General features: G+C 54.7%; 1 protein-coding gene across 2 annotated transcripts in view; it reads right to left on the bottom strand.

Annotated features, from left to right (window-relative positions):
- The window catches only part of LOC120758131 (contactin-4), a 264,846-nt gene extending 254,048 nt beyond the window's left edge, over positions 1 to 10,798 (bottom strand). The window contains exon 1 of one of the 2 annotated variants that reach the window (XM_040076012.2): positions 10,727 to 10,798. The gene's annotated coding sequence lies outside the window, so the exon portion shown is untranslated. The remainder of the gene's footprint in view (positions 1 to 10,726) is intronic. The other variant, XM_058422177.1, reaches the window with a different exon arrangement.
- Between the last annotated feature and the right edge of the window lie 2,258 nt (positions 10,799 to 13,056).

Below are 13,056 nucleotides of genomic sequence, written 5' to 3'. Positions count from 1 at the left end.
AAAGCAAAACCACAGGTGCAAAAATAATTAAATCTTTTAAGCATCAGGCAGAGTTATGATGCAATCCACAGGGGAGAAGGGAAGATGTTAGGGCTGAAATTCCTCTTCTGCCACAAAGTTATTTCTTCCCACTGCTCAGTACCCTAAAATCCAAAGAATTTGCGTGGAACTTTCTAGAAATTCCAGTTCTTAAATATCTCAGTATCTCTGAGCATCCCGCGCACCTCAGTTGTTCATCTCCAGTAAAACAGCACAGAACCAGCTCAGGAGAATGCCACAAGGAGCAGTAAAGACCTGGAATTTGAACTCCAATCAGAGCCTACGGTAGGGAGGGTCAAACCAGTTCTCCAGATTGGTTCCAACTGCTGCTCCGACCTCAAACTGCAAAATTCACAAGGAATTTTCTCCTGGGTTTGGACAAAATTTAGGCCAAACTCCCTCAAAAGTCACTCAGAATCGGGATCTGCCACCACAGGCTGGTGCAGCTTGGGAAGGGTTTTATAGATCCTCAAAGAGCATTCCCTCACCTTCTTTTTTTTAAAATTTCTGTTTTGTATCGAGCAGATTCACACAGCTTCAACTCCTTTGCAAGATCTGTGCCACACACACAGGGCTGACATCCCAGACAGACCAGCTGGATGGTCCGGGACTGGAAATGACATTTTAAAATGCAACCCCAATACTTATTTTTGGCAGATGGAATTTTCCAGGGACAGAGCTGAGCTCCCTCCATAAAATATTAACTCAATTCCAGTCTGATCTGTAAGATTATTTTCATTCCAACCCCTTTGGACACTTGCAACAACAACACTTCCCTTCTCCCTACACGGATTTGATCTGGTCGTGCACCGCAGCTCTGCTTAGAAAGCTGCTTAGTGGCAATGTTTCAGAAATCTGAATCAAATTTCCCTGAGTGAAATAAAATTAGTTATCGAGGAAAGGATAATCCACTTTTCTAGGGGCGGTGCTTCCATATTTTAGGTAATGGTTCGAGAGTACAATAACAATCCTAATAATAAAATGGCTCTGAGATCCTGCGAGTGCTGGTGGCCATGGGAGCAGCCCTGCTGTCTGGGGATGAACTGGGAATGACTGGGAGCACTGGCTGGGCCACAGAACTGCGGATTTGCACCAGAAATCTCTGAACCTCCTGACTCCCCTGGGCCTGGATGTGCCAGGTGCTGCAGAGTCATCTTGAACTCCACAAGTGCGAGTTCAGAGCTCTCAGAGCTGCTGGCGTGGCCCAAACCCCGCAGGGATGGTGCTGAGCAGTTCCCCGGCTCTGCACATTTTTTTGGGAGCCTTCTGGTGCCACTCCCACAGTTCCAAGCCCCTGGGCACCCCCAGCTCTGCTCCCTGTTTAACCCCCAAGCCCTGCAGGGTGATTAAGCCAATTACCAAACGCACAGGCAGCTCTCCACCATGAAGGGATGGGTGATTCCCAAAATCCAGGTTCCAGGAGCTGCTGGTGGCTGCAAACAAGGTCACCGCCTCGGAACACACCCCAGGGGTGAGGTCAGAGCATCCCCTCTCCTCGTCCCGAATCCCTCAGCCGTGCCCTGCCCACGGCCATGCCAAGGGATTTGGCAGCTCAGGGAGGGCTGGAGCCTTCTCAGGAACTGGGATCATCCAGCAGCAGGAGAGGGAGAATCAGGAGAAAAGAGTGAGAGCAAAACCACGGCCGGGGAGATGACCTGCCACAGAGCTCCAGTAGGAAAAAAACCTCTAAAATCATCAAGTCCAGCTGTTCCCCAGCACTGCCAAGGCCACCACTCACCCTTGTCCCCAAGTGCCACATCCACACAGCTTTTAAATCCCTCCAGGGCCGTTCCAGCACCTCCTGCTAACTGCAAGGTGCTCAAGCACCTCCTCCCAGTGCACCTTCCTTCCCAGCGGCAAAAATGGCCCGTGGTGGATGACACCTGTGAGTGTCCCTGGCCATGCTGTGCTCACAGTGTGACATCGTCAAAACTGATGAAACTTTCTCAATCAAACCCTTGTTTCATTATACTGTGGACCCCCACTAAAAATAAAGGAAAAAAAAAGAAAAATAAATTTCTTTACAGAATCACAGAATGTCTGGGTTGGAAGAGACCTTCAAGATCATCGAGTCCAACCCAACCCTAACACCTCAACTAAACCATGGCATCGAGTGCCACATCCAGGCTTTTTTCTTTAAACCAACCGCATCGTGCTCCCAGAAGAGCTCGCAGGCTGGAGGGGTTTCTCCCCACTTTCACCAGGAGTGGGGAGCAGCAGTCCCGGCCAGCTGGTGGGAGGGCTGTGCTCTCTCCATCCCGCTGAGGATCCATCCCGCTCCAAACCCACACAATTTCCCTGGAAACCCCTCGGCCAGCGAGACCTCGCGGCTCCCGGGCTCCGTTCAGCTGAGCAAGCGAGGCTGGGAACCCATTAATTTGCCGGGTGAGTTATGGTTCCCTGCAGCACCTTTTGCTCGCTGTCAAGGTTCTGCAACAATGACAGATGCAGCTACAGCCAGCCCAGAACTCCAGAATCCGATCTCCTAAATCATTCCAGGTATTAAACGTCTCAGCGATGAGCCTGGCAAATGAATTCCTCTGGAGCTCACGTTTGGTGCTGAGCACGAGGCAGGAGGGAGTCCCCACACGGATCCCTACTGTTCCATGGAAAACCTCCCTGGAGAGGAACCAGAATGCCAGGAAAATCCACACAGCTCCCAGCGGCCGCCGAAAGGAGCTGCAAACGCACCTGGGTAAGTGAGGCAGCGCTGTGGGGCACCAGGAGCTCACCAACCCCAGTTTAAATTTCCACTCGCCCTAGTAAACAAACAGGAGAGGCTGCAGCAAAATAAAGAACATGGAGAACACAGGTAGAATGTTTAAGCAGCAAGGCACAGGCAGGGTTTCAGTCTGGCTCTTCCCAACCTCAGTATTAATCTATTTATTTTGGGGGTTTTTTTTGTTTAAAACCATCTCCTTCCTTCAGCCACAGCAGTCAAGAGAGGTGAGCAAATTTCACCTCAAGTCGTTTATAAAGAGCACGGAACTGTTCAAAGGAATCCTCGCCCAAAGCAGCTTAAGGCACGCAGAGGGCGGAACAATTGCTACTTCATTTTTAATTTCTCCAAATCACCATCAGATAGATGACGGTGCTTAGCACAGGAAGGATTCTGCAGGCTTCATAAACAATAGAGGTATTACCCATTATCACACAAGTACAAATTAGTTTGACCTTTCCAGCTTTTTCATGTGAGGCTTCCTTTTTTTCCACTCGACTAGAGAAAATATTGAGTCAAGCCATGTTCCGCACTCTCCCTTCTCAGATGTATTTGGCCACTGTTCCTGCCCTAAATCTGCAATTAGAAGGGAGCCATTAAACACTGAATTCACCTGAGGAATTCTCTGCCTCAAGCCAGCACGGTCCTGGTGCTGCCTGGGAGAGCCCCAGCCTCACTCCTGGTGTTGCTCCACACGCTTTTCCCGTGGGGGAGCAATGTGTGATGTGATAATTTCATATTCCATGGGAATGGAAGGGTTGGGAAGCAAAATGAAAATGTTGGTGCGGCAGCAGAGATCACCACGGAATCATGGAATTGTTTGGGTTGGAAGGGGCATTAAAGCTCATCCCATTCCCATCCCCTGCCATGGGCAGGGACACTTTCCACAATCCCAGGTGCTCCAAACCTGGCCTTGGGTGCTTCCAGGGATCCAGGGGCAGCCACAGCTGCTCTGGGAATTCCAGCTCCTCCCCACCCTCACAGCCAGGAATTCCTGCCCAATCTCCCATCCATCCCTGCCATGGTCCCAGTCCCATGGCCATGATCCCAGTCCATGGAGCAGGGAGTTCCTGACTCCTGCCCTATCCCAGGAGATGCAGCAGGGTGTTCCTGACTCCTGCCCTATCCCAGGAGATGCAGCAGGGTGTTCCTGACTCCTGCCCTATCCCAGGAGATGCAGCAGTGTTCCCTTGTCCTGCCCTATCCCAGGTGACGCAGTAGAGTGTTCCTGACTCCTGCCCTATCCCAGTCCATGGAGCAGGGTGTTCCTGACTCCTGCCCTATCCCAGGAGATGCAGCAGGGTGTTCCTGAGCTCTGCCCTATCCCAGGAGATGCAGCAGGGAGTTCCCTGACTCCTGGCCTATCCCAGGAGATGCAGCAGGGTGTTCCCTTGTCCTGCCCTATCCCAGGAGATGCAGCAGGGTGTTCCCTTGTCCTGCCCTGTCCCAGGAGAAGCAGCAGGGTGTTCCCTTGTCCTGCCCTATCCCAGGTGATGCAGTAGAGTGTTCCTGACTCCTGCCCTATCCCAGTCCATGGAGCAGGGTGTTCCTGACTCCTGCCCTGTCCCAGGAGATGCAGCAGGGTGTTCCTGACTCCTGCCCTATCCCAGGAGAAGCAGCAGGGTGTTCCTGACTCCTGCCCTCTCCCAGGAGATGCAGCAGGGTGTTCCCTTGTCCTGCCCTATCCCAGGAGATGCAGCAGGGTGTTCCCTTGTCCTGCCCTATCCCAGGAGATGCAGCAGAGTGTTCCCTTGTCCTGCCCTATCCCAGGAGATGCAGCAGGGTGTTCCTGAGCTCTGCCCTATCCCAGGAGATGCAGCAGGGTGTTCCTGACTCCTGCCCTATTCCAGGAGAAGCAGCAGGGTGTTCCTGAGCTCTGCCCTATCCCAGGAGAAGCAGCAGGGTGTTCCTGACTCCTGCCCTATTCCAGGAGAAGCAGCAGGGTGTTCCTGAGCTCTGCCCTATCCCAGGAGAAGCAGCAGGGAGTTCCCTGACTCCTGCCCTATCCCAGGAGATGCAGCAGGGTGTTCCTGAGCTCTGCCCTGTCCCAGGAGAAGCAGCAGGGTGTTCCCTTGTCCTGCCCTATCCCAGGAGACGCAGCAGGGTGTTCCCTTGTCCTGCCCTGTCCCAGGAGATGCAGCAGGGTGTTCCTGACTCCTGCCCTGTCCCAGGAGATGCAGCAGGGTGTTCCTGAGCTCTGCCCTGTCCCAGGAGATGCAGCAGGGTGTTCCCTTGTCCCGCCCTGTCCCAGGAGATGCAGCAGGGAGCTCCCTGGGCACTGCCTGATCCCAGACCCGGAGCAGTTCCCCGTGCTCCGGGATGCTCCATGGGATCGGGGCTGAGTGCTGCCACCCTGTGGGACCCGTGTCACTCCTGCCGGCGCCTGGCACTGCCGGGATGCTCAGCCCGCGCCTGACTTTGGGAAGCGCAATCCAGCTGTTCCCAGACAAGCACAACACGCTGGGATAATCCCGACAGCTCATTCAGGAGCTGGGGATGTTTATAAATAGGATTTAGCACAAAGAGGTCACCGAGTTCTGAGCGGAATAAGAACAACTGTCATAATTCAGGCTCATTTGTAAGGCCGGGGTGAGGGATGAATCTCCACAATCCCTGTTTACTCACACACATCAGGCCTGGGTGGAAATCCTGCTCTGTGCATCCCTCCCAGCAGATCCAGGCTGGAGTCACTCTGCTGCTGTGCCTCATATTTCATTCATTTCTGCTTCCAGCTATACATGCACAACAGAGGGCACGAGACATCTCCCTAATTGAACAATACAGATCAATTAAATATGAAAAGTCCTTCTTCGACTGAAACCCTCTTAGGCAAATGTTCTGCTCTTATGCTAAGTACCTCTCTTAAAAAGCTGGGAGTTGAATGCTGTTCAGAGGAGGGGGTTATTTTTATTTTTTTTTTAAGGACTGAGAGACAAAGCCCGAAAAGATTCATCCATTCATTCATGACAAGATGAGAGAGTTTTGACCATTGAGCAAGGGAGCAGTGAATAAAACCCATCTCATTTGATGAGAGTTCCTCACTGCCGTTTGTGTGCTGTGCTCCACGGAGATCACCCAAACTGCACAAACTGCACAAAGATCTCTCTGCTCCAGGTTTTCCAGCTACAGCTGGAAAGGTGTGAAAATGAGCGATGGGAATCATTAACGGGAGCCAGGGAGCAGGGAAAGCCGTGCCCTGAGCAGCCCCTGGCTCTCCCCGATGGATTTTTTGGGTCTTCACACTCCCATCACGGGGAGCACAGAGATGCAAATGTGTTCTGCTGTCTGGAAATGTCCCCGAATAACGCCCCGTGTTCTGAATAAAAGGGGTTTAATAAACGATGCCCTTAGGGATGGGTTAACATCACACAGGTAGGTTATTGCTGTGCAGCACCACCCACATTAAATCACCCTCCACAAAGGGAGGTTTTCCCATCACAGCCCCCCGGGATGTCCCTTTGTTCCCCTTCTCAGGCTCTAATTAAACGCAATGACCTGCTAAGCCTCATGTAAATTGCCCTAAAGCACCACATCTCCTCCTCGCCTAAACATTTGTATAAATAAATGATACAACACAGATTTCGCCCGAGGCCAACAAAGACACGACACCGACAGAACTTCTGCAAGAGCAAATCAGCCTGGAGTTGGCAGCAGCTCAGCTCAGGGTCTCCTGAAACCTGGAGGAAACCAAGATTAACTCCTGGGGCTTTCAAGCACATCGTGCTCTCAACAAGAACTGGGGAAAGTCCCACGTGAGAGGGTTGAGTCTCACTGAAACCCAAAACCAAAGAGGAGAAAAGGTGGGGAGGAACCATCCTGGTGCTTTGCTTTTATCTTTGTTATACCTGACCTCAGCAGAGCTCGGTACAGCCTAGACCATCACACGAATAAGGAAATCAGGCCAGATCTGAGACATCTCCAGCTAGTCCTCCAGGAATACAGCACCAACTGAGCAACTGGGGGCTTGAGGAAGAATTCACAGAAGCAACAAACGTGGCTCAACCTCGTTCTTGAAACCTTTAACATAATTTTAAAAAATAAACCCCTGCCATTTTGAAAATGATTTTTTTTTTTGAGTCCTTCTGAAGTGCAGTAAGTTCATCACTTACCTGACTGGAGGCCACCTGCTGACACATCTGTGCCGTGATTGTGACCCTAAGCAAAAACCCCAATTTGTGTTGCAGAGGCAAAACTTCTGCTCCACCTCCCTAAAGCTGAACTCTGCCCTTGACAGCCGTTACCAGATTGCTTCCAAAATGCTTTTGACCCCGATGGTCCTGAGGGCTTGACTTTGATTTAACCCAGCAATCAGAACCACCCTGACAACCCGTTCCTTTCCTCGGCTGGGAGAGGTGTTTACCCCGCAGACCGAGATGAAATGACTGCACCCAGGGGATGGCTGGGAACGGAGCGACTCCCCAACATCCACACGCTCAGAGCCCCGTTCAGCGCACAAAACACCGCTCTCTCGGCTCGTAACGAACGCAGAACTCATTTGTGCTGGGATGAGAAGCAGCTTTGACACGGATTTGACACATTTCCTTTGAGTACCCCCAGATCTGGCGGCTGCCGGGAGGAGGAGGAGGCGGGGAAGAGCCGTGCCCAGGCGCGAAGCGGTAAATCGGCTGCGTGCCATCATTTCGCGTTTGCTTTGCTAATAACAAAGAAAAGAATGGATCACTCCCGTCACGATATCTGGAGTAAGCAGGTAACCGTGAAGGCGTGTGCGAGCCTCAGCCACGGCATTTGTGGGGTTTGGGGGGATCCACGGCGCTTTGCTGTGCCGTGATTGCCTTCCCATCGGGGGCTGCACGTCACCCACCCACCAAGGGGAAGGAGAATTCCCAACTGTTGCACCGAATCCTCTTCAAAGGGAGCTGAGCGCCGCGTGTGACAGCGGGGCCGAGCACCAGGTCACCAGCACATCAAAGGAGAGAGGGAACTGCCTCTGCAGAGACCTCACCGGGTCATTCCAGGCCACACAGGCGAGGTGTGGGAACAAACCCCAGACTTGCTCTATTCTAACAGCCCTAAAAATAGGCCTGTGATGATTTATGAACTTTCAAAGGCAGCAGAGTATTTTTAAGCAGCAGCAGCTCCTCCTGCTCTGCTCTGCATCCCGGGTGCTGCCTGCTCGGCGCCAGGGCCGTGTCCACCCAGCCCTGGTGGGAACCAGCTCACCAAACAGAATTAAACAAGACCACAAGAGCAAACCAAAATGCACTGATCTGCCCATCTCGTGGGTATCGTCCTTCCTCCGCTCTGCCTCGCTGTCACCTCCGAGTTTTAAATATTCCTTTTTTTAAGTCAGCTCCACAGAACCGTCGGACAAAGCCAGCTCCTGAAGCCAAGGTAAGTAAACCACGCGGCGCCAGAATGTTTACAAATTTGCTCCCAAGTTTTGCATCTCTGGGAGAAGTTTTATGCGAGCTCGGCCCTGGTTTGCAGCTGTCCCTGATGGGGTAGCACAGGAGTGAGTTTGAAACCGAGGAAATGTTTACTGCAGTAAACAAAGACCTGGAGAGCAACAAGAAAGACTTTTCATGCATGAAGAGGTCCAAGTTTGGGAAGCAAGGTGGGCTCCCAGCAGCTGCCACTGCTGCTGTCCTTCCCTCTGGAATAAAACTCCTCAGCCAAGGGCTGAAAATCAGCACTCAGGAACCAAGCACCGGAGGGATTAACACTGGAAAATCAACGCAGGGCACCCTGGAGAAGGATGGGAGGTCTCAGAGACACCCACCCCAGGGCCAGAGATGTCCTCGCAGCCCAGGGGAGAGGACCCATCACCCCTGACCCTTCCCACCACACTGAAGGCACACCTGCCCTCCTCAGCCATCCCTGTGAGCTCAGGTGAGGAGCTGGCAGCTCCAGACATCCCCGGGAGCCCAGGTTTTGGAGGCTGCAGCGTGGCTCAGCCCGTTTTCCTGGAGGCTGCCCGCACAGGTGAGCACCTCCTCTGCTGCCATTCACATTCCCAACACACCTTTTGTCACCATGGAGAGCGGAGCAAGCTTAAAATTCTGGGAGCGCCAGACGGGCTGGGAGAGAGCTCAGCTCCACTGCAGAAGGCAAGGGTGGGAAAAATCCTTCCAGTTCCAGAGTTTTGCCGGGATCGTTCAACTCCAGCTACCTGCAAGCACACCCTGCCTTCCCTCCACTGTCACCACCCAAGGGCTGGGGGTGTTTGGGGCAGGAAACTCTCAGAGCCTCCCCAAAACACACCCAGAGTTTGGGGTGGCTTCCTGCAAAGGGAAATCCCCCAGAATCTCGTCGGATGGGTGCAGCTGTGCCCGGAGTTCAGCACGGGAGGGAGAGGCTGCTGCTCACCAGGGGAAGCCATTGTCTCCAGCAGGCTGCCAAGGGGAAAATTAGCAGTGTGCACACCTCTAAATGAGGCTGCACGGGCGAGGAGAGGGGGATTAGCCATGTAAAGTAAGTCCTTTTGGTATTAGATTAAAGAGGGGAGGTGACTTTGAAGGATTATTCAAGAGCCGTTCAAGCAGTTTTCAGGGACTTACAAACGCAGGGTGAAAATGCGGCTCCTCAGGTCCAGAAAAGAAAAGAAAAGAAAAGAAAAAAAAAAAAAAAAAAAAAAAAATCAGTTTCCCGACCAGAAAAGCAGCAGAAAAATCTTCTGGGGGACCCCGTTAAGTGCAGGCCCCCCCGCATGCTGCTCCCCACGCCGGGTGCTGCAGCATCACCTGCACACCTGGGCTGGATGGAGCTGCTGCAGGAGCCAGAGGCACCGGGGAAGGGGCTCCCACGGCCACCACGCCACGGGAACGGGTCACGGCACCCCCCGGGCTCCCTGCCAGCACCGGGGCACAGCCACACACCCACCCACCCACCCACCCGTGGGGCAGGGGGCGCTGGGTGTTGGGAAGGGGCTGCGGAGCATCGCCACCATCAGCAGAGGAGCGGCCAGCAGTCCCTGCTGCCACCTCGGTGATTTATCCGCTGGGGATGCAGGTCCGGCACCGAGCCATGGAAAGCGGAGGGTGGGCGAGCACAGCCGCAAAAAACTGACTGCTCCCTGCAGCCAAACGTCCCCTGCTTCCCCGCACCCCGGGGTGCCTCATCAGCACGCTGCCTCTAAATTCTCTGCCCGCATCAATCCAGCGGGGGGGAGAGGAATGCGTGGCTCCAAGACATCAGGCTGCTCTATCGAACGAGCCCTCCTCGGGGAAAAAAAAACCCAAAACCCCCCAAAAAAACCCCAAAACAAAACCCTCTCTGGCTCAGCCTAAAAGGTGACGGGTAATTGGTATGTAAGATACAAACTATTGCCACTTGTTATGCAAGCGGCATCCTTTAATTTGTAGTTTCGAGAGCAAGCCGCTCCTGTCTGGGATAAATAAAACAACACGCTGCGGTATGTTGCTCACGACACGGGAGCAGCGGCGGTCGGGGGAAAAGCAAAAGCAGCTCCAACTCCAGCCGGGAACGCGCCTGGAGCCGGCAAAAAGTTCTGCGTGCGCCTGGAGCAGCCTGCCGGGAGCATCCCTGGATCCTGCAATCCGGGATCAGCCCGCGCTCGCCCCGGGATCAGCCCGCGCTCGCCCCGGGATCAGCCCGCGTTCACTCCGGGATCAGCCCGCGTTCACTCCGGGATGCTCAGGGATGCTCCCTCTCCGTGTCCGGGGCACCGCAGCCACCCCCGCCCGGGCCGGCTCTCTGCTCGCCGCGCACGGCTCCGCACGGCTCCGCTCGGCTCCGCACAGCTGCGGAGCCCGGTCCGCCCCCGCGGCAGCTCCGCGCTCGGGGGGCACCGTGGGGACCCCGGCGGGCACCGCGCCCCTCCGCCGGCCGCGCATCCCGCCCGCGCTCTGCTTCCCCCGCGCCGCAGCCTCGCTTAACAATTCCTTATTTATTCCCTTTTCCTAATTATTTTTTTTTTTTTTTTTTTTTTTTTTTTTTTTTTTTTTTTTTAAATCTGCCTCCCTCCTCGCCGTGCCGAGCCGCTCTTACCTGGGCGGGGAGGGGGCACATGCCCGGCCCGGCGCGGCTCCGCGGGTGCGGACGCTCCTGCGCGGCTCCTGCGCGGCTCCCGCAGCCCCGCGGCCGCAGCATTGAGCGGCAGCGGCGAGAGCCGGGCGGGCTCCGCGCAGACCCCACCCCCGGCCCCGCCGTGCGCGGGGGGCGGGCGGCGGAGCGGCGGCGGCCGCTTTAACCCTTCGTGCCCCGCCGGTGCCCGCCCGGTGCCCGCCCGAGGCCGTGCGGCAGCGCCCGGTGCGCAGCCCCGCGGGCAGCATCCCCTGCCCTGCCCTGCCCCCGGCTGGCTTTGCTCCAGCCCAGGTGCGGCTCTTTCCGCACCCCGCGCAGCTCCGAGCCCGTTCCCGTCGCGCTCCCCGCTTTTCTTCCAACCCGGACCAGCCCCGGTCCCGCTACGGGAGACCACAGAATCCCAAATTACCGCTCGCGGCTTTATTTTTTCCATTTTCCCCTCGGCGCGTTGCCCTCCGGTTTTAATTCCAGATTTGCCGTGATTCTCTCGCTCTTTAAAGGGAGCCTCTCCTCACCCGCCTGCTCTGCCAGCCTCTGGCTCAGCCCTTTGCCTCCGCCGTGTCCTTTCATCCCCCTCCCGTTCCTCCTGGTCCAAGAAATGCGTGTGTTGTGCAGGGGGATGAGGAGCCCGAGAGCGCAGCGCACCTGGGAACCAGCCCGGCTGCTCCCAAGCTCCGTGCCCAGGGATGCTCCCAAACCTTCCCCAGGATCCTCATCAGGGAGCAGCCCGTTGCTGCAATGCAAATGTTGAGCCACAAACTGCTTTGAAAGTCATGAGTTCAGGCTTATTGAGCAGCACGATGCAAAGGCACAAAGAAAAAAATAATATTTGGAAGTGAATGTGGGACCTACCTTTCCCCCTGTCCCAAAATCCTGTCCTGGGAAGTGCTCTTAAATGCTTGTGCAAAAAGAAAAGCCTTGCAGTGCAAGGAGGGTATTCAGTCTTAACTGTGCCTCCCCTGGGTTTTGAGGGATTAAGTGAAACCCTTATTATGTTTAATTATCTCTGGAGTTGCTCTCTGTGCTTGCTGCCTTGCTTTATGGTTTAATAAACTGCACGTCGATAGAAACTGAATGACAATTAACGTTAGTGCAGGTTGGGCTGGCGTTTACTGCTGCTCACAGGTTCCTCCTCGACGTGCCTGCACTGGGGCGGTTCATCACCTTCTAGCAGAGCCTCTTTACTCGCACACTCCCTGCTCCCAAAGGATCCATCCCAAAGGCTGGGGAGCACCCTGGGCAGCTCAGGAGGGTGGCTGAACCCCATGGAGGCGTCAGCTCTGCGGGTCCAAGGGGTTGTGAGCTCTTCATAGAGCGGTGACAGCGCCCTGGAGCCCCTCCAGGCTGATGGACCAGCTGTGGTTGGCCCAGTCCTAAAGTAACTCTGGTGTCCTGGGAACGCTCAACTCCTTTATCATGGAATCATGGAGTCATGGCTGGAAAGGACCGCCAAGATCACCAGGTCCCACCTCGGTGATGGAGAATGGCCCCACACAGGGTTCACTGCTCCCGGAGAGAGCAGGAGGGGCTGGGTCCCGCTGAGAGTTTGAGGTTGGGCCCAAGAGTGAATCAAAGTCTGGAGGAGGCAGGAGTGCTGCGCTCGAGCCGTGCGTGGCAGAATCCCCTCGCGTTATGAAATGTGATATAAATGTTGTGTATTATTTGTGTAATCTCATCCTGATTTACACAGGAGGGGAGCCTGCTCAGCAATCCAAAATAAAGTTGAGCGCCGAGTGCTTTCAATTTGGGAGCGCCTGCGTCTCCAAGGTCGCCTCATAAATCCCGGCACCGTGGCACGGCGCTGCCAATCTGCGTGGGGTGGAATGGCTCTGGAGGGAAATCAGCGCTGGAAACGCGGCCGGATTTTTCAAAGGGAGCACGCGTTGAATGCATCATCGTCATAACCCAGCTGAGCGTGCAACACCCTCGCAGGCAGCGGGGAGAAACATCTCCCACCCTTGGCTGGGTGGCAACCAGCAGCAAATGAGAGCTGAAAGGTGAAGGCGGGGCGGCGCTGGGAGCAGACAGATGGCTTCCCTGGAAAGCCTTTTGGTTGTGCCGCCTTCCCTGCACACCTTTAACTCACCCCTGAATGAACAAGCAAACCAGGTCACCTGAATCTCGATGCTTTTTTATCCCCAACAAATCCGCAAAAAAGGCCAAAGGTGGAAGAGTCGGCAGCCAACGCCTCCCGTTGAAAATTCAGACATATTCTCTTGTACAAATAGTCTCAAACGCTTCATAAACCTGGCAAGGAAAAGTGCCTGGCGGGTTTTTGAGCCGGGTTGTCTGAC

This window comes from Hirundo rustica, chromosome 12 (genome assembly GCF_015227805.2).
Source record: "Hirundo rustica isolate bHirRus1 chromosome 12, bHirRus1.pri.v3, whole genome shotgun sequence".
In the NCBI taxonomy this organism is placed as follows: domain Eukaryota; kingdom Metazoa; phylum Chordata; class Aves; order Passeriformes; family Hirundinidae; genus Hirundo; species Hirundo rustica.
Note: the sequence above shows the minus strand (reverse complement) of the source record. Positions and strands in the feature narration are given on the sequence as shown.